Source organism: Crinia signifera, chromosome 2 (genome assembly GCF_055691185.1).
Source record: "Crinia signifera chromosome 2, ASM5569118v1, whole genome shotgun sequence".
NCBI lineage: Eukaryota > Metazoa > Chordata > Amphibia > Anura > Myobatrachidae > Crinia > Crinia signifera.
In genome coordinates, this window is record NC_139218.1 from 288599495 (window position 1) to 288624024 (window position 24530).

Below are 24530 nucleotides of genomic sequence, written 5' to 3' on the forward strand. Positions count from 1 at the left end.
GGAAGTTAACCAAAGAAAGGAAAACAACAAGTAAAGAGAATATGGGGAAACTGAAATGCCCCCTCTTGGGGGCACAATGAGGTGCCATACCATGGCGAACCTAACGGGGAGGTGGTCGGGGGGAACAGGAATAGCCACCTTCTCGCCTCCTAATGTCTACAACAGATATTTACCCAGTTGGCTTATGTCGCCTACCTCTGATGGGAATTAGGACAGCGACTCTGTCTGAGGTGTAATATGGGGGAACATTTATATAAAAAAAAAGGTAACCTTTCTGTAAGTCTAGATCATAGACTTTCAAACCTAACAGATAAACAGTGTCAAAGGATTAGAAAAGTCACTATATCCAAAGCTGGATGTAGGCCTGCAACTAATAACATTTAGGAAGGAAAAAAATAGACTGTAATATTTACGGCAGAACAGGGAAGATGTCCATATGAAGAGATGAAGATACATCACTGGGAGCGGATGTTCAATTCTTGGATCCAACCACGGCCCAGTCCTGCTGGAGGCCGCGATCAGGGGAGGAAGACATGGGTGAGGGCCCAGCGATGTTCCATTTAGAGATGAGTTGTAGTCCGTCCTCCAAATTCGTAACCGCTGTCGTGGAGCCATCTCGAGTGATCAGCAGTTTAGTGGGGAAGCCCCATCTGTACTGGATGTTCTCTTTTCTTAGGGTCGACGTGATAGGGAAAAAGGAACGTCTCTTAGCAAGAGTAGATTGGGATAGGTCTCCAAATACTTGAATAGGGCCAAGAGAGGAGTGGGTGTCTTCCGAAGGTCTGGCAGCTTTCAAAATCGCCTCCTTAATATGGTAGTAATGCATGCGCAGCAGTACGTCTCTAGAGGTACCTTCCGGCGCATTTCTGGACCTAGGCAGTCTATGTATTCGATCTATCAGTAGGTCCGCAGGCTTCGCTGTTGGGAGGAGTTTCTTGAATAGATCGACTGCATAGTCGTTAAGGCTGGAGTTAGAAACATTATCAGGGATCCCTCTGAGTTTAATATTTTGTCGTCTCGATCTATCTTCCAAATCTGCAACTTTATCTCTCAGTAGTTCCACCTCGGCCTTTAACGCGTCATGGTTGGAAATCAAGCCATTATGGGAGCTCACCACTTCACCCATTTTGTTCTCTAGGTGGTCTGTTCGACCCCCGATGTCATCTATTGTTTGTTGGAAGGATTGAAGCGTGGAGCGAAATTCCGCTGCTACTTCCGATTTAAACTGCTGTAACAGGAGTTTCATTGACCCCACTGTAAGGGCCTCAGAATCGCCCATAGTGTCCTGTAGGGTAGCTTCCTGAGTGACAGATCGGGGATCAGGCTTGTTCGCCTGGGTCGAAGTGGAAGGGCCCATTGCTGGACTGCTGTTCGGTTTTGATTTAGAGGCTTGGGGTGAGGGCTTAAAGAAGGTTACTGGGGGTGCGGATTTATCTGCCTTAGGTCTTTTGGGTGGCATTGTGAGATTGTAGAGAAGAGGAGAAGCGAGACACCTCTGCAAAAGGAAGGGTCACTTTGGGATGGCTCCACGGGTAGTCAGAGTGCTGTATCAACACATTTAGCTTCTTGGGTGCGAGAAGGGGCAAATGATGCTTTAAGCGTGCATGTGAGGTCCACTAGGATTAACCCTGTGAAACTGTGGCTCCTCTGGCGATGACGTGCTTAACTGGGGCCTGTACAGTCCATTATGGTGCTGCATAACATGTGATGCCAATGCAGGTTGTCCTTAAGGCACCAGTCCTGGAAACATTGGGTTAACAAGTTTATAACACCTTGTACAGGTCTTCTAATTAGCACCTTCAGGCATACGCTATAGGGCAGGGGATCCACTTTCTGTTAATGGGGTGATATCTGTGCTGGGGTACAGTAGGTCTCAGTCGTTTAAGGGGTAGCTGGGGGTGCTGGTCAGGGAGTATAGGGGGTGACCACAACTACACCTACCGCTGTTTAGTGGGCTCAGCTGGGGTGCTGTGTGCATGGGGCTGCAGCGTGTAGCTGGAAGCTGCAGTGCCCCGATCCAAGATGGCCGCCGCTTCTATGGAGCAGGAGAGCTCCCGGTTTGTAGCGTCTCCTCAGTGCTCCCGGCCGTCCCCAGAAGTCGGGGTTCCCCTGCCGCTGGTCTGCAGACCCTTAGGTGGTGCTGTGGATATGTTGAGGAGCCTCTGCTGCGCTTCCGCGGCGTTCGGCCGCAAACTCCCGCTTCTGGAACTGCGTCGCGGGTACCTGTGGAAATCTAGGCCCCGGCTTCACTCGTTTTGTAGGCCGCAACCCGCGGGGACTCCAGAGAGGTCCCCCGGCTCTGCGGCTTAGCTCCCCTGATAGAGGGGGTCCTGAGCAGGCTAATGGAGCCTGTTGTTGCTGTGTGGCACGCGCTGGGCACCCACTATGGGCATAGGGAAGGAGAGCCCCAGTGGTGAGTGTCCTCTCTCCTCAGCGTCCAGGCCACGCCCCCCATAAAACTGCATTTCTGAAATAATTGTGTGTGTTTTGTTACATTAATATCTTATTACTTTTGTATGTAAGAAGCTAATGGTGGGTACACACTAGGCACAATTTATCTAGTGTGACCTCATTAGCAATGGCGACCATGCAGGGAAGTTCATAAACACTTGACCCATACTCTCTCAATGCAAGCTGGTGGCTGAAATGTCTGCATTTTTGCTAAACTTTTTTTGATTCTTCAACAATAACAACTGATTGCTGTAAAACCTCATTCTGGGTTAAATCCATGTATTCTGTTCTGAGCTACAGTATTTGAGTTCAATAAATTTCACATACTAACAAATTATAATCTGTGCATATATATTGATGCAAAATTCAAAGTTTTTTTTAATTGTTAGTATTTTATCATTTTGATTTATTTGAATAGGTTTATAGATTTTTCCTTTTTATGTTTATTTAATATTTAGGTCACATTGATTCGATAAGCAAAAGTGCATTCTCATTTATAACAGTAAAAGCATGCATTTTATTGCACAATACTTTGGGGAATAATATCCCAATATCTATTTCAAGTAACTGTTTTATAGTATAGTGTACTTGTTTTTTTCACCATATTAGCTATCTAAACTAGAGTGTGCATGAAAAACGTCACTTTTTGACAGGTCTATGTTTGCTTGTTTATTTTATTCAGTTTTACTTTGAGCAATGGCATGTAAGTTTCACAGTGCAAAGTATGGTAAATCATAGAGCTTTTCCCGAAGATGCATTATGTAGGCTTGTAGAAGAACCTGACAGCGAAGAAGGTTTTGAAATAAAACTAGTGTTGAAAGTAAAAGCTAAAATTCTAACAATGGCTCTGATATTTTTATGCAGCGTGCTGTTTAAACTCAGTATATTCATCCAAATTATTGTGCCATATATTGGACTAGGGCCATTATTCAGATCTGATTGCAGTACAAATTTGTTCTCAAAATTGGCAAAACCATGTGCACTGCAGGGTGGGGGGGGGGGGGGGCAGATGTAACATGTGCAGAGAGAGCTAGATTTCTGTGAGTTATTTTGTTTCTGTGCAGGGTAAATACTGGCTGTATTATTTTTACACTGCAATTTAGAATTCAGTTTCAACACACCCCACCCAAATTTAACTTTCTTTGCACATGTTACATCTGCCCCACCTGCAGTGCAAATGGTTTTGCCCATTTTGAGAACAAATGTGTACTCCAATCAGATCTGAATAAGGCCTGGATCCACTGCAACATTACAAAGGGCTGACATCTGCAAATATTTTTTTATTTTTAATTGTCCGTTAGAAGATATGCTGCCACATGAATCGACAAAATTTAGATTTAGAGATAGGCAATTTGGAATTGTTAAAAACCACTCACTATTTGAGTCCCGAATGGGATAACTTTGAGAATGGATATTAGATAGCATGTAATGCTCTTCCTTGTTGTATAGGGGACATTGTACACTGCTAAGAATTGGATTTTTTATGTAAATAATGCAATAGGAACAACAATAGGTGCAAAATGAAAAAGTTTTAGCTGCTTGTTGTCAATTAAGTAAATACAAAACCAAAATAAATTACTTGAGGGTGGTTGGGCACATATCTAAATGAAGGAAATATTTTCTTCGGTACTTATGAGTTATCTGGGCGCCCGATTTTTTGATTGTATGCCTTAAGTTAAGGCATACAATCAGATGCGATGCGATGCGATGCGATATCGCATCGCATCGCATGCGACCATCGGATGCGATGACCCGATTTTTCCATAGGAATCAATGTTAAAATGGACTGAGTCCATTTTAACATGGAATTCAATGGGAAAAAGGGGTCCTTTTCATACCCCTACTATCCAAGTGGGCATGGAGTTGGATATAAACCTGTGGCGAGCGTAGCGAGCCACCGAGCCCGAAGTGTGGCGAGCGAAGCGAGCCCCGCGAGGGGACGGTATTCTGTGTCCCCTCGCGGGGCTCGCTACGCTCGCCACGCTTCGGGCTTGGTGGCTCGCTACGCTCGCCACAGGTTTATATCCAACTCCATGCCCACTTGGATAGTAGGGGTATGAAAAGGACCCCTTTTTCCCATTGAATTCCATGTTAAAATGGACTCAGTCCATTTTAACATTGATTCCTATGGAAAAATCGGGTCATCGCATCGCATCGCATCCGATGGTCGCATGCGATGCGATGCGATGTGCCCGATCCGACCCGATTTAGAAATCGGGCGCCCGGATAACTCTTCTATCTTCTATCGAATTTATCGAAAATAAATGATAACATTATTTATAATGTACTACAGTTCTAAAAAAATATTTGCATACATTACTTTCTGTGGTGAGAATTGAAACCAACTTAAAAATGTTATAGGCATACTTGATATTGTGAGATAAAATGTTTGTACATTCTGACAGGATGTTTTCATTTCAATAATCTTTTTCTTAATTAGAGATAATTTGTCATGTTTGTAAACGTGCATTGGCTTATGTAAATACATTTCAGAACTTAACATTTGTTATTTATATCACTTAAAATACAGAAAATATGGAATGAGTCACAATGACCCAAAAAGTTAAAACTTATATTATAAAGTAAGAGAACAGTGGGCACAGAAATAAGGGTTATAGTAGTGTCCAGTCAAACTTATAAAAATCTGCTATATACAGCATGACTGTGATAGTATGTTTGTGCTTTTATTTAATTTTTAAGTTTTTAATATTTCATATTTTTTATCAGTTTATATTTGCAGTTAATGTATTTAATGTTTGATTTATTTTCTTGCATTGAAGATATTCTCTGCAATTGGAGATATTGGGGGATATTTACTAAGCTGTGTATTCTACTTCACATGTGATGTTGCTATGGGAAACCAATTAGAATATACTTCTTATTTATTTAGCACCCACTAGAACAGGGGTCCTCAAACTATTTTGCTCTGGAACCCCATCAGACAATAGAAATAATGACAGGACCCCAGCAAGTTACTGCAGAAGGTCATCACATCACATGTGTAGCCAGCAGAGAGCCCATGCATGGCAGAATTGTGGAGGCACATAGTGATATGAGGAGTCTACAATAACAGACAATTCAACAGATTTCCCAGACTCCTTGAATCACTGACTGATATTAGACAAGTCATCAGCCTGATGGTCAGCAATATGGAGTCGCGACCCCATGCTGAGAAGGTCGGGACCCACTTTGGGGTCAGGACCAACAGTTTGAGAAACGCTGCTCTAGAAGATAGTAGACAGGATCTGATTGGTTGCCCATAGCAACATAACATGTGAAGTAGAATACATGTCTTAGTAAATTTCCCCCATTGAAGTGTATTTTACATAATATACAAAAAGTACATGTTATTAAACTAATAACATTGTGGGAATTGCTAGATTAGGAAGCAAGCCGTTTTACATATGCATTGGTTTCTTAAGTGTGGGACTGGCATTACTGTAGACGGCTATGAAAAATTTAATATAGAACAAATAAACAAACTTTTTTCCCTATACTATATATAACACATGAATAAACAGCACAGGACACTCACAGCACATGAACCTGTGCACCTTAGATATGCAATGGCAGAAAACTATTATACTGCATACATCAACAGTACTCTATCATAATTATTCTGTGTAAATGAGTGCAATGTTAACTATATCTATACTAAATCACTATTATCATCTTCTATGACCTAAAGTTGAAAATCAATTATATGCTATTGCTCCTACTGTAGTTTGCTTTATAACAATTATGCTTCTAGTTATAAACAGAAATTGAAATTATGCAAGTAATGATAAATATATTTCATGTCAAAAAGCACTGTAAATTAATGTAATTAGTTACATTCAAATGCTGCATAATGGATAATGTGAGACTAAACAAAGAATTCCAAAGGTTAAACTACATTAGTACATCATTATTTCTGAATATAAAGACAATGATTTTTCAAAACTCATTGAAAAATATTTGTACATAGTACAAATGGAGCACAATCATTTTAGCCCCAACACATTTAAGAGTCATACAGGTTACTACTATATGCATGAGCTCAGCGGTGGAACTATCATTGCTGCAGCAGGTGCAGTGCACCAGGGAGCCTTAGATCTAAGGGGCCCACTGCTATCCTCATTCATCCAGCCTGTTCTCGGTTGGGCAGTCGTCATCCCGGCAAATGTGGCTCACATGCATTGAAGATGCTCACGCGTCCATGTGCACTAGCATGCCAGCCGCCAAATACATCTGTCTCGCCACCGGAAGAGCTGATGACACTCTCTCCATGTGTATGTGAATTGAATCCTGTTGTATAATTTAGCTTCCATGCTTTTGTTTTATTAGGATTTCATTCAAAATTTGATGTACATTAAACGTAATTAGGATCAAAGAGTTTGACATTCCAATTGCAGCAAAGAAAGTGTAAAGTTTAACATTGCTGCCTTACAGAGCTGAGGGAATGAGTTCAATTCCCACCATGGTCCTAACTGTGCGGAGTTTGTATATTCTCCCCGTACTTGCGTGGGTTTACTCCGCATACTCTGGTTTCCTCCGACAATCCAAAAATATAATAGTCGGTTAAATGGCTCCCATCAAAAAAATTAAACCTAGAATGTCTGTGTGTGCATGTACATGTGGTAGGCAATATAGATTGTAAGCTCTACTGGGGCAGGTTCTGATGTGAATGTTCAACTATTATCTGTAAAGCACTGCGGAATATGTGTGCGCTATATTCGAAACCGTTAATAAATAAATTGCAATATGGAGACATAAAGAAATCCCCATTTTTGTATTTATTATTAATCATAACAAGAATAAAAATTTCCTGACATCCACATAATCAATAAATCATACAAATTTAAGTAAATAAGATAATTCAGTAGTATTCAGTATGTACTCAGTAACTTGGTAATCCCCAGCCCAATGGTCAAAATCCTGATGACTGGGGTCCTCTTTATTATTTATTTCTCTTCTCGCTCCATGTTCGTGCACTTTTCACGTTTTCTGTTTTCTGTAGTGTGTCACGTTTTTTGGGTTGTGTGGTTGACCCTTATGGGCTTACCATTCCCCAATGTACCGAAGCTCTCATCCTTCTGGGGAGAGCTTTGGTCCCCTCGAGGTTGACCCCGAGCCGCAAGGTGGAGGAAAGCCTAATGCGGGTCTCTCCAAACCTTCGGGTGCAGAGGACCCACCGTTCTGACCCTTCCGGGGTTGAGAGTGGGTCTCTCTGAGCTTCGGCGAAGAGGACCCACCGATACCTTTTTTCCCCTCTTCGGCCTTATGGCTGAGAGGGGTTAGGGGAAAAAACGGGGCCCTTCTCCTTTGGGAGAGGGTCCATCGACCGCACGGCCCCCTATGCATGTGTTTAGGCACAGCACCGGTGATGGGAGCACACCTCGGGCTCCCTGAGTTTCTTAAAACTCATCTGTTCTTATCAGTTTAATATCTGATATGCCCCCTATCTGGGGGCCATATATTAAATGGATTTTTAGAACCAGGAGATGGAAGAAGAGCTTGCTCTGTCCACTCCATGCATTGATCTGGTATTGCAGTACTTCCAGGACCGGTGCACCTTTCCTAATCTGTCATCCAAAAATAGACTATTGCTATCCTATAAATGTGCCTTTTGCATCTGTAATGCTCTCTCTTTGTTGCAATTTTCATATGTGGCCCTTCTTTTATTTGCAAATTCATGCATTTTCTATTTTGAACCGTTGTGTATAAATATTTGGAAAGCTGGCCTACAGAGTATCATTTGGTGTCTACTTCTTGTCTCCCTTCACAATTTTAAAAGGAAACATTTTTTTGGATCCAAAAACCTGCCCCATTTAAAAAGGAGATTTGGAAAATGTCTTATCTTTGCACTTTGGACCACGATTTTGCCTGCCACCTCCAAAAAACAATGTTCAACCAGGATGCTAGGCTAGCACAGGACGTGATGTCACAATGGCCCGCTTGTGATGTCACAATGGCCTCTTGTGATGTCACAATGGCCGCTTGTGATGTCACAATGGCCCGCTTGTGATGTCACACTGGCCCTCTTGTGATGTCACAATGGCCCGCTTGTGATGTCACAATGGCCCGCTTGTGATTTCACAATGGCCCGCTTGTGATTTCACAATGGCCCGCTTGTGATGTCACAATGGCCAGTTTGTGATGTCACAATGGCTTGTGATGTCACAATGGCTTGTGATGTCACAATGGCTTTTGATGTCAAAATGGCTTGTGATGTCATAATGGTCCGCTTGTGATGTCACAATGACCCGCTTGTGATGTCACAATGGTGGTATGTGATGTCACAATGGCCCGCTTGTGATGTCACAATGGCCGCATGTGATGTCACCATGGCCCGCTTGTGATGTCACAATGGCCGCTTGTGATGTCACAGTGGCCCACTTGTGATGTCACAGTGGCCCGCTTGTGATGTCACATTGGCCCGCTTGTGATGTTACAATGGCCCGCTTGTGATGTCACAATGGCTTGTGATGTTACAATGGCCCGTTTGTGATGTCACAATGGCTTGTGATGTCACAATGGCCCACTTGTGATGTCACAATGGCTTGTGATGTCTCAATGGCCTGCTTGTGATGTCACAATGGCCGCTTGTGATGTCACAGTGGCCCGCTTGTGATGTCACAGTGGCCCGCTTCTGATGTCACACTGGCCCGCTTGTGATGTCACACTGGCCAGCTTGTGATGTCACAATGGCTTGTGATGTAACAATGGCCCATTTGTGATGTCACAATGGCTTGTGATGTCACAATGGATTGTGAAGTCACAATGGCTTGTAATGTCACAATGGCTTGTGATGTCACAATGGCTTGTGATGTCACAATGGCTTGTGATGTCACAATGGCCTGCTTGTGATGTCACATTGGCCACTTGTGTTGTCACAATGGCCGCTTGTGATGTAACAATGGCTCGCTTGTGATGTCACATTGGCCCGCTTGTGATGTCACAATGGCTCGCTTGCTGTGTCACAATGGCCCGAGTGCTATGTCACAATGGCCCGCTTATGATGTCACAATGGCCCGCTTGTGATGTCACAATGGCCCATTTGTCATGTCACAATGGCTGCTTGTTATGTCACAATGGCCCGCTTGTGATGTCACAGCACTGATGATGGGAGCACACCTCGGGCTCCCTGAGTTTCTTAAAACTCATCTGTTCTTATCAGTTTAATATCTGATATGCCCAATATCTGGGGGCCATATATTAAAGGGATTTTTAGAACCGGGAGATGGAAGAAGAGCTTGCTCTGTCCACTCCATGCATTGACCTGGTATTGCAGTACTTCAAGGACCGGTGCACCTTTCCTAATCTGTCATCCAAAAATAGACTATTGCTATCCTTCAAATGTGCCTTTTTGCGTCTGTAATGCTCTCTCTTTGTTGCAATTTTCATATGTGTCCCTTTTTTTTTTTTGCAAATTCATGCTTTTTCTATTTTGAACCGTTGTGTTTAAATATTTGGAAAGCTGGCCTACAGTGTATCATTTGGTGTCTAATTCTTGTCTCCCTTATTTTTACTTATAGCTGATTTGATGGTTTGGGGCACTCCACGGCCAAATTCTGCATGTGTGGCCTACCTAAATAAGCTGAAGCCTGCCTAAATTAAATAGCTTAGTGGCCGCAGTGACCTCCCAAAATGACTGGGAACATTTCCACACTAACCTGCTAACTTACTAAAGCAAAATCCTACTTAATCACACAATTTGAAATTTTGGACCCCTTCACAATTTTAAAAGAAAACATGGCCCGCTTGTGATGTCACAATGGCTGCCTGTGATGTCAAAGTGGCCCGCTTGTGATGTCACCGTGGCACGCTTGTGATGTCACAATGGCCCGCTTGTGATGTCACAATGGCTGTTTGTGATGTCACAATGGCTTGTGATGTCACAATGGCCCGCTTGTGATGTCAAAATGGCTTGTGATTTCACAGTGGCCCGCTTTTGATGTCACAATGGCTTGTGATGTCACAAAAATTCCCACTTGTGATGTCACAATGTCTGCTTGTGATGTCACAATGGCCCACTTTTGATGTCACAATGGCCACTTGTGATGTCACAATTGTGTTGACTCTGGACAGAGAGTATTAGTATTATGGTTTGGGTTAGGTTTAGGGGAGTAGGGTTAGGTTTAGGCTGTCAAAGGGGAGAATTTGGGTTAGGCTACAGGAGGAAAAGGTTTGGATTACAATACTTACCTAAATGCATCAGGATATTGACCAGTGGGGTGCTGCTCAGTGGTAGATTTACCAAAGGCATGTGAGGCACACAAGTGTGACACTTACTGGGTGGGTTGCACAGCATGCTCAATTGCAGGGAGCCCTGCTAGGCTGATGGCTAGAAGAGGCCTAGGCCTTTCTCTCTATTAGTCATTATTCACTAGTAGTACCCAACCTGTATAAATGGGAAGTCTATCCTATGGGAAAATAATTTTAAAGTACAGCTACAGTACCCTCTAATAAATGTTATTCTATGTAACCTGTTATTGATTGGATTATAATTAAGAGACATCTTTTCTTGGAATGTGTGTGCTGATATTCAAGAGGAATATGGAAACAAGTAAACTGGTCATATTAGAAGACATGGGTGAAATTTGCTAAGGTAAAATTGTATAAAAAATTCATATTCCTACAGCAAAATACGAATTTTTTATGCGGTAATGTGTATTCGTATTCATGGTATATACGTGGCGTATTCGTTTTTTTTTTAATACGAATGAATACGACATCGCTAGAATACACCTATTTTTAACATGAAAACAATGTACTTTAGTCATTTACTAACAATTCGTATTTGTAAAAAATACAAATCGAAAACGCATACGAATCGTAAAAAAATACGCCAAAAAAATACACCTTGATTTGGAAGTGTATTTCACATCTTAGAATTTTACACATGAGGAAAAAATCTGAAAATAACCCCCAGCTGATCAAAATCACAAATGTGTGACCTATAAAAGGCCACTAAGCACACATACACACTTTTAAAATAATTTATTTATTTTTACATATTTTTTACACTGCAGCCTGCACGGATCTGAATGATCCATGCAGGCTAAAACCAATACGAATTTGTGTTTTAAAATACAATTTTGTATTTTAACATACGAATTTGGATTTAAAAATACGAATTTGTATTTAAATATTCGAATTTGGATTTAAAAATACGAATTTGTATTTAAATTACGAATTCGTATCAGAAAAAATATGAATCAATACGCCATCGGTTAATACGAATCAGTCAAATACGACTGATTAGTAAATTATCCTCCGGAATACGAATGAAAATACGACTATACCAGTCGTATTCATTCGTATTCATTCGTATTAAGAATACGAATACAATTTTTTGTATTTGTATTCTTAGTAAATTTCCCCCATGTTGTTGTGACTGTAGATCACTGAAAAGAACATAAAGTATATGAATTGTATGGTGCCTACTAGGCATAGGAAATACATTAACTTAGTAATTCTAGTCATGCATGTTGGAAACAGGTTGTAAACAAAAAAAATAAGTTTAAACAAGAAAAGCAGAAATACAATTGTCCAACTTATTTGTTATATAATTATTTATTTATATATATATATATATATATATATATATATATATATCTCTTGGAATAGGTGGCACTCACTCACAAATGTGCAAACACCTGGGGTCGCTCTTCAGTAGTCCCACATAAGAGCCACATATACAAAACCAGAAGATAGAAATAGCACTCACCAGGGCTTTATGATAATTCAAACAGGATATTTTAATCCATCAATCAAGTGAATACATACAGGTTTCAGCCACAGAACGTGGCCTTAATCATGACCAGGGTCATAATCTGTCTATTTGCTGTGGTCATGATTAAGGTCACGTTCATATATATCATAGGAGCCTGATTTATTCACTAATAATAACATTTTTTGTCTACGCTGGAGTGCTGCATTTCCTTTTTTCTCTCTCTCTCTCTCTATATATATATATATATATATATATATATATAATTATTATTATTATTATTATTATTATTATTATTATTATTATCATTTATTTCTATGGCACCACAAGGGTTCTGACAATATATAGGTAAGCAAAGAACAATAGAAGAAAGATTGTTATTTACAGTGCAAAAGCAAATTAGGACAAGTACATTTTAAATAAAAAAGACAGTTGCAGCAGTGGACACTGATGCAATTATAACAGTGGAAGAGATATACAGTATGTTCCTATTCCCATCCTTGCTGGCGGGTCGCCAGAACGTACGCGCTGGCGACCCGCCAGCAGCCACACTAGCGAGGAGACTGAGACGCGCGTGCGTCTCACGCGCACGCGCGTCTCAGTCTCCGTCGCTAGCACGACGGAAACCCTGTCCATCTCCGCCTCAGGGAGACGGACAGGGTTAGGGGGGGTGCGGGCAGGCGGCGGGGACCCCGGGTTACCGCCGGCAAGCCGGCGGGGACCCGGGGGAACAGATGGAAGCGCCGTTGGAAGGGGACGCGCGCGCCTCTCGTGCGCGCGCGTCCCCTTCTCACCATCGCCATGGCGCTGGCGGGGGATGGCGGCTGGCGACGCCAGCGCCATCCCCTGCCAAGATGGGACCTGCCCCATCTGTATTCTAAGAAAAGTACAAGGGGAGAGAGGGCCCTGATCATTAGAGCTTACATTCTAAAGAGATTATATATACTCATCTCTGCTTTATGACATACAGTATGGGCCTATTTATTAAGTTTATTATGGTGTGCCAGATAGTAGACATTAATTAAGTATATCAATTGCTGAAGTGCCAGAGCAATTCAACATTGCTCCAATGTGGAGACAGCTAATCCAAAGAAAAACTGTCCCCATGAAATTTAGCACTGCTCTGTCTGATTTGACAGTGCTACAGCAAATGTAGGAATCTGGGTTTACTTATGCATGTGCCAGCAGTGATGGAGGGAGCTGAAAAGGTCCTTCTGTGCCACCCATACTCCGTACCACAATTGTAACATACTCTACCTGGAAAATCTGAAGGATCTAAAATTTGTATTTACTACAGTAACTAATTTGTATAATGTCATTTCATTACACTTTAATATTATTAATTTACTGACTTTAACTTATCTTTCTTCTGGACATACTCACTTACTTTCCTTATGTAAAGAACACAAGTAAAAAAACAGGTACAGGTCAGGAAAATGCTAAATAGAGAGAGGTTGTTTATTGTTCTGGATTTCTTCTTTGGTACAGTAATTCGGGTTGCTTCACCTTGGATTCAAACTAAAAGTAATAATGTAACAGTTTCACATTTTAATACGCAATTACATACATTTAGCAGTTTGGGAATTTACTAATTTTCTAGTCAAATGGATATTGAATGTCAAACGCGACTTCAAAGACCAAATGGCATCAAAGCATCATCAAAACAAACATCTTTAAATGAACATTGGTATAAATGTAAATCACAAATTTACTAAGAAATGTGTTAGCAAAATCGATGAAACTCACACAAAAATCACAAAACAATGCAGAAAATGAATACCCTTGGTTTCAATTTTTTCCATGCATGTGAAAACCTTTTTAAATAAACTCAATAAGGATGCTTATAAAAGGCCACTACAGAGAATATTTACTAAAGCTTCTAAAAATGAAAAGAGGTGATATTGACAATAGCAACTGATTAAATTCTGTCTGGTTTTTCTCTGTTGCAAACTAGAAAATGAAAGACAAATCGAACAGGTTGCTATGGACTTCAGTGTTTACCCCATTTTCGAAGCAAACAGTTCTAAATCAGGCCCTATCTTTGTTGAGGCAAAGTGTTAAACTAACTGTGCACACCTGCCAAAAACATGCCACAAATACATGTGTTTTTGGTGGTTTGGGTGGGTATTTATATTAACATTGTTATGACACTGTAGAAAGTGTGATTTTGACAAATTATAATATATTTGTGATTTTCACAGATTATCTCTTACAAATTCAGTTTTAAAAACACAAAATAAGACTGATTTTGCACACTCCATAACAAAACTAGAAATACTATTGGATGATCATATGTAAGCAAACACGATTCTTTGTAAATGTGCAAATTGCGGCACAAAAGCATTCTGGTGATTAGGTGAGATTATGGATAAGCAGTTAAGAAGATTTTTAGTAAATGTCCTCTCTATTAAGAAATTTTTGCTGCTCCATGTTATATTATGCAGATTTGTTTAATTAACTTACCAGGATCCTGCAACAATTGGGTAACTGCCTTGTGACACAAAAAATATAGGGCCTGATTCTGGTTTACTCACAAAAGCAAATTTCTCTCTTTAATGGACAAAACCATGTGCACTGCCGGGTAGGGGGGGGGCAAATGTAACATGTGCAGAGAGAGTTAGATTTGGGTGGGGTTTGTATGTCAAACTGATATTTATTTTGTAGTGTAAAAATAAAACAGCCAGTATTTACCCTGCACACAAACAAAATAGCACCCAAACATAACTCTCTCTGCACATGTTACACCAGCCCTACCTGTAGTGCAGCATGGTTTTGTCCATTAAAGAGAGAATTTGCTTTTGCGAGTGAACCAGAATCAAGCCCTTAATCCTGTTGCTAAAGATGGCCTTTCATATGACTGTATAATTGCTCTGTCTGCACAGTTCAGTTCTTTCCCAGTCACCCAAGCCTTAGCAGTCAGCTATTATAGCAACTTAAACAAAGGTTAGATAGATGCCTAATGTATTACTGTAGGTGCCCTTTGTTTGAAAATATAATTCATTGTCTAAAGCCAGCCATGTTTTTCTCTTGAAGATTTACTATTTTACGCTGGACTAAGTTGGTTTTACCTGCAATGTGATAACTCACGATAATGACTGGAAAGGAAATCCCTTTTTCAGCCTTCAATTAGTTATGATCCTACATGTGAAGGATAGTATATATGTCAGATGCAGTGGGTGATAAGAGTTACTGACCTTTTTTTTCTCAGCTGCAGGCTCATTATACTTTGCCTTTGTAGGTTTTTGAGCCTTAGGGGTAAATTTATGAAGATGTGTGACAGAATTTAAACACGCTGGTGATCAATCACACATTTTCTTAGTCAAACACGGAAATTTACTATAAATCATGTTTTCGGAAATTTTGTTTTTCAAAGGCATATGGATTTGTGAGTTTTCAGCCATGTTTTAGTTGAGTCAATTGCAGAGTTGAGTACGGTCAGTGTTGCAAAATATGGGTGAACACAGAAGCCGCTTATGATTATGTTTTCTTTGAGGGCCATATGTACTACTGTATGCCTTGAAATGTGATAAAATGGAGAGTGAAAAACCACCAACCAATCAGCTCCTAATTCTCAAATGTTAAACCCAGCCTGTAATATGACATATAGCAGCTGATTGGCTGGTGGTTTATCACTCTTCATTTGATCACTTTTTAAGCATCTGGCCCTAAACGGGTTAAATAGTGATGCCCTGAAGTAGCATTAATTTACACCCCAATGCTCACCCCCACAAAACTGACACTATAAAACTTATTTTTCTTTCTAATTATCCTTGATTCAGTGTGTGCAGACTCTGCTAGGTCCATGCTTAAAAAACAGTTTGGGGTAAATTAAAAATGGGAGTTCAGTTGAAGATGGAATGTTGCTTTAGGAAACCAATCAGATCTATCTATTGTCTTCTAGAAGGTGCTATATAAATGTCAAATCTGATTGGTTAATATCAGCAACATCGCATCTTTAATAGAACTCCCATTTTAGTACATTTAGTTAAGGACATCACTATTTAACATTTATGTTAGCATATAATATCACTTTTCATATGTTTATTATCCATTTCATTTTTGTTCACTTTTTCTTATACTTGAAACTAGGGCTTAAAGTGATCCTGGAGAGTTGTTGGTACTTATTAACAACTGAAACCTAATTTACCTTTCTTCCCTTCCCCATTAAGCAGAGCCAGAGGAAGTGGTAGTGTTTGTGGCACTCCCAGGCAAACTATAAAGCATTACTGTGCAGGGGTTGGAGGATGAACTACTTCCACCTTACTATTAACGCCCCCCCCCCCCCTACACACACACACACACACACACACACCCTTTAACACTTCACAGTTATCTTTCATTTGTATGATGGCCTGAGGTATTTTTGGTGGTGGGCTAGTGTGGAGGTGCCCTGTGCCCTTGATGAGAACTTTATAGAGTGCTAAGGACTTGTCTTACAGAGGTGACTTGGTCATTGGTGGACAAGCCTATATCTTTGACCAAAGTATTGCTAACAACCTAAAGTATATAATATTTTCTTGTAACTTATATTGTTATTTTGATTAGTAAGGATTGGAAAGTGCATCCCTTTGCAGTATATAAATCTCTGCAGGGGACCTAGAGACCATTATCCAATATAAGGCCTTCATATCATATTTCTTCTCCAGAAAATGTAGTGTACAGAATGAGCTTGTTTGTTTTTTTGGTACTTGTTTCCTAGAACGGCCACAATCGTGAGTGATCGTGGCTCTTAATTAAGGGACACGATCCTCACGATGTGGCCGATTTGTAACAATTTTTTCACTTTGATTGACAGAAATCGGGTCAATCGGTCGGTCGCGATCAATTAAAATCGGCCGCGATGCGACCGACCGATTGACCCGATTTTTCCATAGACTTCAATGTTAAAAAAAATTTTAACATTGAAATCGGGAGGATCGCGTCGGTCTTGTGCCATTATAATGGCACAAGATGAGATGGACTTGATTAAGTCCATCTCACATAGGGTAAAATGATAAAAAAGGTGAAATGGCCCAATATGACCCATTTCACATTTTTTATGTGCCCGCCATGACCCCACGATAGACGTCAACCCGAAGCGTGGCGAGCGCAGCGAGCCCGCGAGGGGCGGCGGTGCGCGTCCTCCGACCTTTTCATTCCCCTACTATCCACTAGGGCGTGGAGTGAGAATAGAATAGTGTGGCGAGCGCAGCGAGCCACCGAGCCCGAAGCGTGGCGAGCGCAGCGAGCCCCGCGAGGGGACGCGTATACCTGTGAAGTTAGACGCGTCCCCTCGCGGGGCTCGCTGCGCTCGCCACGCTTCGGGCTCGGTGGCTCGCTGCGCTCGCCACACTATTCTATTCTCACTCCACGCCCTAGTGGATAGTAGGGGAATGAAAAGGTCGGAGGACGCGCACCGCCGCCCCTCGCGGGCTCGCTGCGCTCGCCACGCTTCGGGTTGACGTCTATCGTGGGGTCTAGCCCACTTAGTAACATTTGGGGGGGCAATTGAAACAAATCTGGTGAAAAAAATAAAAAAATCGGGTGAAAAATCGGTCGGTCGGATCGGTCGCATCGTATGCGACCAAATCGCATGCGATGCGATCGATCCGATTTTTTATCTTACGACCACAACGATCTAAATCGTTGTGGCCGTGCTAGGAAACAAGTACCGTTTTTTTTGTATAATTTATTTATGTGTGCTTTATGTTAGGTCATAGACCACAAAAGGGTTGGGTGTTGTTTTTGCCTAAACCTGTCTCAGTACTGGTTTAGCATAGTCTAGGTTTCAAATCCTCCTAAAATTGTTGTAGCACACACTGGAATGTGTATTTCTTCAGCAGATGGTAAACCCATCTGCTGAAGAAATACACATTCCAGTGTGTGTTGATGCTAAGGAGATTTGACAGGTATAGTATTTACACTTATTAAGGCCCATTTTGCCGGCAAAGGTAAAAAATCGGGGGCATCGCGTCGGTCGGGACCATTAACATTGGTCCCGACGCGACCGACGTGATGCACCCAATTTTGCCATAGGCTTCAAGGTAAAATATTTTTTAACATTGAAATCGTGAGCATCGCATCGGTCTTGTGCCATTTTAAATGGTACAGATGGGTCAGGTCCCATCTTTGCAGGGGATGGCGCTGGCGTCGCCAGCCGCCATCCCCCGCCAGCGCCATGGCGATGGTGAGAAGGGGACGCGCGCGCACGAGAGGCGCGCGCGTCCCCTTCCGACGGCGCTTCCATCCGTTCCCCGGATCCCCGCCGGCTTGCCGGCGCTAACCCGGGGTCCCCGCCACCTGCCCGCACCCCCCCCTAACCCCCCCTAACCCTGTCCGTCTCCCTGAGGCAGAGACGGACAGGGTTTCCGTCGCGCTAGCGACGGAGACTGAGACGCGCGTGCGCGTGAGACGCACGCGCGTCTCAGTCTCCTCGCTGGCGTGGCTGCTGGCGGGTCGCCAGCACGTACGTTCTGGCGACCCGCTAGCAAGGATGAGAATAATAACATACTGTACAAGATGAGTCCATCTCACATTGAATAAAATGTGAAAAATGTGAAATGGGACAATATGACCCATTTCACATTATATATGGCCCCGTCGTCACCCCACGATAGATGCCAACCCGAAGCGTGGCGAGCGCAGCGAGCCCGCGAGGGGCGGCGGTGCATGTCCTCTGACCTTTTCATTCCCCTTCTATCCACGTCGGCGTGGAGTTGAGAATATATAGTGTGGCGAGCGCAGCGAGCCACCGAGCTCGAAGCGTGGCGAGGGGACGCGTATACCTGTGAAGTTATACGTGTGCGCTTGCCACGCTTCGGGCTCGGTGGCTCGCTGCGCTCGCCTCACTATATATTCTCAACTCCACGCCGACGTGGATAGTAGGGGAATGAAAAGGTCGGAGGACCCGCACCGCCGCCCCTCGCGGGCTTGCTGCGCTCGCCACGCTTCAGGTTGGCGTCTATCGTGGGGTGGGGTTTACGTTGAAAAATTTGGTGGTCTAGGGAATATTTTGGTACTTCTTTACTTTCACGGCGCCAGCATGGCGCCGCGCGTCAGAGTCCCCTTGCGGGGCTCGCTTTGCTCGCCCACGCTGCGGGCTCGGTGGCTCGCTACGCTCGCCACGCTAATTAAAATCAACTCCATGCCAACATGGATAGTGAAGGTATGAACTATCCATGTTGGCATGGCGTTAACTCCATTTATTTAACTTAATTAGTGGCGAGCGTAACCCGGAAGTACGCGCGGCGCCATGCTGGCGCCGTGAAAGTAAAGAAGTACCAATATTTTACATTGAATCCAATGTAAAATCGGGTCCCAGGGACCCTATTCACATTTGATTCAATCAAAAAATCGGGTCGGTCGCGTCGATCGCATCGCATGCGACCAAATCGCATGCGATACGATCGACGCAATTTTTCCAACACGACCACCCCGATGTAAATCGGGGTGGCCGTGCTAGGAAACAAGTACCGTTTATTTTATGTGTTTAGCTATTGATTTATTTATTTTTGCATACCTTATAAAAGTAATACATCCTTTACAACCTTGGTCATGCAAACAACAGGCAGAGTGAGCCATGTGAGGGGACGCATTAAACTAATTGGGGGTCCATGTCAACATATGATGACATAGACAATAAATAATAAAAATCTGTGTTAACCTCTTATGTGTCAACCCTTTTCACGTTGATATTTTGTCTCGTTTTGACCTTTTATCCATGTCCCACATATTTCATGACAACCTTTGTCATGTGTCGACCTATTTCATGTCAACATTTTTCATGCGTCAACCTTTATGCAAATAACATGTATGTTATTTGCATCGTTTATAGTAAAAACCTTTTTGAAACACACACATCTGTTTATCATTTACACCATCGACACCATACCCCAAGGGACGGAGCGATGCACTTAATTTACCTAAACTGAGTAGATAAGTATGCTGTGATCTGTGCTACTTAGAGATGGGTGCTGGGCCAGAGGTGAAATAAGCGGTTGCACTAGCTGGCACCATCCAATATCTTGCCTAGAGCATCTAATTGATTGTGTTGTGCCAGAAGAAAAACCTGAGCATTCTGTTTGATTAAAACTATACAGTCCAAATATAACTATACCAATGGCACTCCATGGTATAAGCATGCCAATATATATTTTGTGTGCTAAAAAATATGTTTCAGAGGCCATCTACACTTGGATGAGTGCAACGAAAATAGTGAGACAAGAGGGAATTGTCTAAAATACTGTAGTGTATTGGGTTTTAATTATTTTGTGGGTCGACTATTAATCTAGGTGGTATAATGTTTACATGTTCCTAACTTACAAAAGTGACTTTTAAGTCCTTGTTCAATTACATTAAATTGAAATCCTCTCACACTTAAATGTTCTCTTGAGACAGTTGTGTGGGGCATACATTCGCTTTAACTGCTATAAGAAAATGAGAAATTCATTCCATAATTTTGACAAATGAACAAGACAGATTGTGACCTTTACTTTGGCAGGATGCACTGATAATGCAACAGTAACAACCCTTTTCAAAGGAAATAGTATTTCTTCCTTTAAAACAGAGCTGTTATTCTCTCAGCAGGAGGTCTGGAAACTAGAGTATCACTGCTAATTACTCTAGAAAATGATTGAGGAAAGGCTACTATTTTCTTTTTCAATAGATTCAGAACTGTTTTTAATTAATGTATTTTAAAAGTGCGGGATATTTTACATATAAATTAATTCAATTGAAGATAGAATAAACAATTGTATGATATACAGTAGACAATATTTTCTGTATGACATTGTGTAAACATCATTCTAATGATTACTATATTTCAACATGAGAGGCTGCATAAAAAAGTTACTCTTGACCATAGATTGTATTTGAAGCGATGGCAAATACATACAGTATACTCCAAGGAGTACGCAAATAATTGACTTAAAGTCAAATATTTAAGATGCATATACAAAATGAGCTTTAGAGATGTTTGACTATGTACGATTTTGAGTATTGATTCCGCTTGATCTCCCTGGAGCCCTGAACCATACAATATTGGGTACATTTACTTGAGATTTTGACTATATTTACATAAGATTTTGACTATGGCTGAATTTGTCTATACATTATATTGTACGCAATATAGACAAAATTGTCTTGCCTGCACAGTCTAATCTTTTCTTGCCATGCTGTTCCCATGGGGGCACGCATCAGCATTGTAAGCTGTATACATGCAAATTTTGTTAACATTTCTTCCGATTTTGACTATATAGTAATACTTGGAAGCTCAAATTACATCGTGTATATGCACATTTACATCTGTCTACTCATTCTTTTTAATGTATCTGCCATGTTCAGTAGAGATAACTACCTTCCTTAAAAACCTTTCCTACCTATGCCTTCAGAATAATCTTATATCTTGGATACCACATGCCTTGCATGGATACTTCATTAGTCTATTCAGACCTTATTGCAGGGCACATTGTGTTTGCAAATGGGCAAAACCACACTGCACTTCAGGTGGGGGAAATGTAACATGCAAAGAGTTAAGGTGCATACACATGGGGCAATATGATCCCTGGCAATATATTGCTAGCAATATATTGCTCAGCAATTATATTGCTCAGTGTCCCAATTTCATCTGCAACCAGAGATTGTCACTGATGAAAATGATACACTGCCGGGAGAAGAGGCGGGGAAATTTGCTGGTCGGAGGAGCATGTTCCTTCCGACCAGCAACCATTAGTGGGCTGAAAACGGGAACTCCAATCGCTTGCAATTCTGCCATTCAGATACACAAGAGATAAGTTCCAGTCACACAGCACTATCTAACCTTGATGTTGACATTTGCCACTGAGTGGGTGAACTCAGTATATTTGGGACACACACTGTATATTTATACGGGCCAGTTTTAACAAGAGCTCTGTTATCTGGTTAAATATATATACCCACAAAAAAAAATTCTTGTACACAATCATTTTGAGACACTGCAAGAAGTGCAACTGTATCTGTGTCAATCAAGTCATCGAATGCCCCTGATGAAGTCACGTAGTTGACGAAACGCGTTGGTCCTGCTGTTGTATTGGAATATTGTACACTATGTCAATTGTTTCATCCAATGACTATGTATGCTGTGTATTTTTTATGAGCCGAGTTGTAGGTTTTTATTGAATAAATTTTATAACTGAGGAAAAGTTGTGTAACTTCACCTTTAGCGCACTCTGTCCCTCTTTTTGTATCTCTATTTGTCTTGGGTCCCGGCTAACAGGGGACTCTCAGAGTTGCTGCTGGTCATCACTAGGGCACGGTTATTTAGGTACTCCCTGGTTTCTTTATATATATATATATACGTGGGTACAGAAATGAGGCCACTCGCCAGACTGAAGAATGATTTCAAAATTCCATTTATGTTTATTTAATTACGCTGCCACACCATTTTGGTCAACGTTTCGGCTCACCAACTGAGCCTTTATCAAGACATGTGTACAGCTTCAGTGCATACATCAACACATGGACACCTATAATATATACAAAAAGTGCAATGAATATATGTACCAAACATTTGGGATTTTATAGCATATCAATATATTCAATATAACTAGTCACAGAGAAGGTCACTCTAATTATCAGACTTAGTACAACCGATTTCAATGTTACACACGGTAACCATATAGTGTTCATAGTTAATCACAGTATAGCGTGACATTCAAATTTAAGACTAAAGTCCCCAAAGAGTAAAGTGCAGTGCAATACAAAAATACATTTATTTAGAATAAGGTGCAGAGAGCGCAGCCCACCAAAGCCTACCACTGACAGAACCAAGAGCTTACCTTATGCTCGTAGAGCACAGAGTGCACGCCATGGACCGCATGCAATTGCGGCGTGTGTGCTTCCTATACTAACTTCCCTATTTATTCTGGTGAGTGGAACGCATCGCGTTCCCTCAGTGACACGCACCGCCATTTTAGATATGACGAACAGCGTGTCACGTGACCGCTTACCCCGGTCACATGCTATTACAGCGCTCCTTTTGTTAATGGTTTTACTATGGACACCAAACTACGCTATTCTGGCCAGCACTATTTACTTGAGCGGGTCACATTAACTATTCACAGGGATTTTTAACCATTTCAACAATATCTTCACATAATCATTTTACATTTGAAATCCCTGTGAATAGTTAATGTGACCCGCTCAAGTAAATAGTGCTGGCCAGAATAGCGTAGTTTGGTGTCCATAGTAACACCATTAACAAAAGGAGCGCTGTAATAGCATGTGACCGGGGTAAGCGGTCACGTGACACGCTGTTCGTCATATCTAAAATGGCGGTGCGTGTCACTGAGGGAACGCGATGCGTTCCACTCACCAGAATAAATAGGGAAGTTAGTATAGGAAGCACACACGCCGCAATTGCATGCGGTCCATGGCGTGCACTCTGTGCTCTACGAGCATAAGGTAAGCTCTTGATTCTGTCAGTGGTAGGCTTTGGTGGGCTGCGCTCTCTGCACCTTATTCTAAATAAATGTATTTTTGTATTGCACTGCACTTTACTCTTTGGGGACTTTAGTCTTAAATTTGAATGTCACGCTATACTGTGATTAACTATGAACACTATATGGTTACCGTGTGTAACATTGAAATCGGTTGTACTAAGTCTGATAATTAGAGTGACCTTCTCTGTGACTAGTTATATTGAATATATTGATATGCTATAAAATCCCAAATGTTTGGTACATATATTCATTGCACTTTTTGTATATATTATAGGTGTCCATGTGTTGATGTATGCACTGAAGCTGTACACATGTCTTGATAAAGGCTCAGTTGGTGAGCCGAAACGTTGACCAAAATGGTGTGGCAGTGTAATTAAATAAACATAAATGGAATTTTGAAATCATTCTTCAGTCTGGCGAGTGGCCTCATTTCTGTACCCACGTATTCATTTGGTCCTTCCGTAAGGACTTCTGAGTGTGCACCCCAGCTCTAACTGACTTTCATAGTGAGTGTCACCCGTAACCCCCCAGTATATATATATATATATATATATATATATATATAGTCCCGCAAACCGGCACTCCCCCAACAGCTTCCACGTGAATTACTTTACCCGGTGCCTTCCTAGCTAGACCTCTCAGCCCACGTATATGTAACAGGAACAGGCGGCACTCACGGACTTTTTAGTGAAGAAAATGCAAGTTTATTGCATATTACAGACCCGACATGTTTCGAGCCACAAGGCCCGTCCTCAGGGATCAAAACATTAAGTGCAACACACGTGTATATATACTCTAAGAAAAATCCCGCCACACGATTACATTAAAACATACATGTTTTAATGTAATCGTGTGGCGGGATTTTTCTTAGAGTATATATACACGTGTGTTGCACTTAATGTTTTGAT

At 41.6% G+C, this 24530-nt stretch overlaps 2 pseudogenes; both read left to right on the top strand.

Moving 5' to 3' along the window:
• Window positions 1-7834: 7834 nt before the first annotated feature.
• Window positions 7835-8010, top strand: LOC146060841 (U2 spliceosomal RNA; annotated as a pseudogene).
• Window positions 8011-9573: 1563 nt separating this feature from the next.
• On the top strand, window positions 9574-9749 carry LOC146060845 (U2 spliceosomal RNA; annotated as a pseudogene).
• Window positions 9750-24530: the final 14781 nt, after the last annotated feature.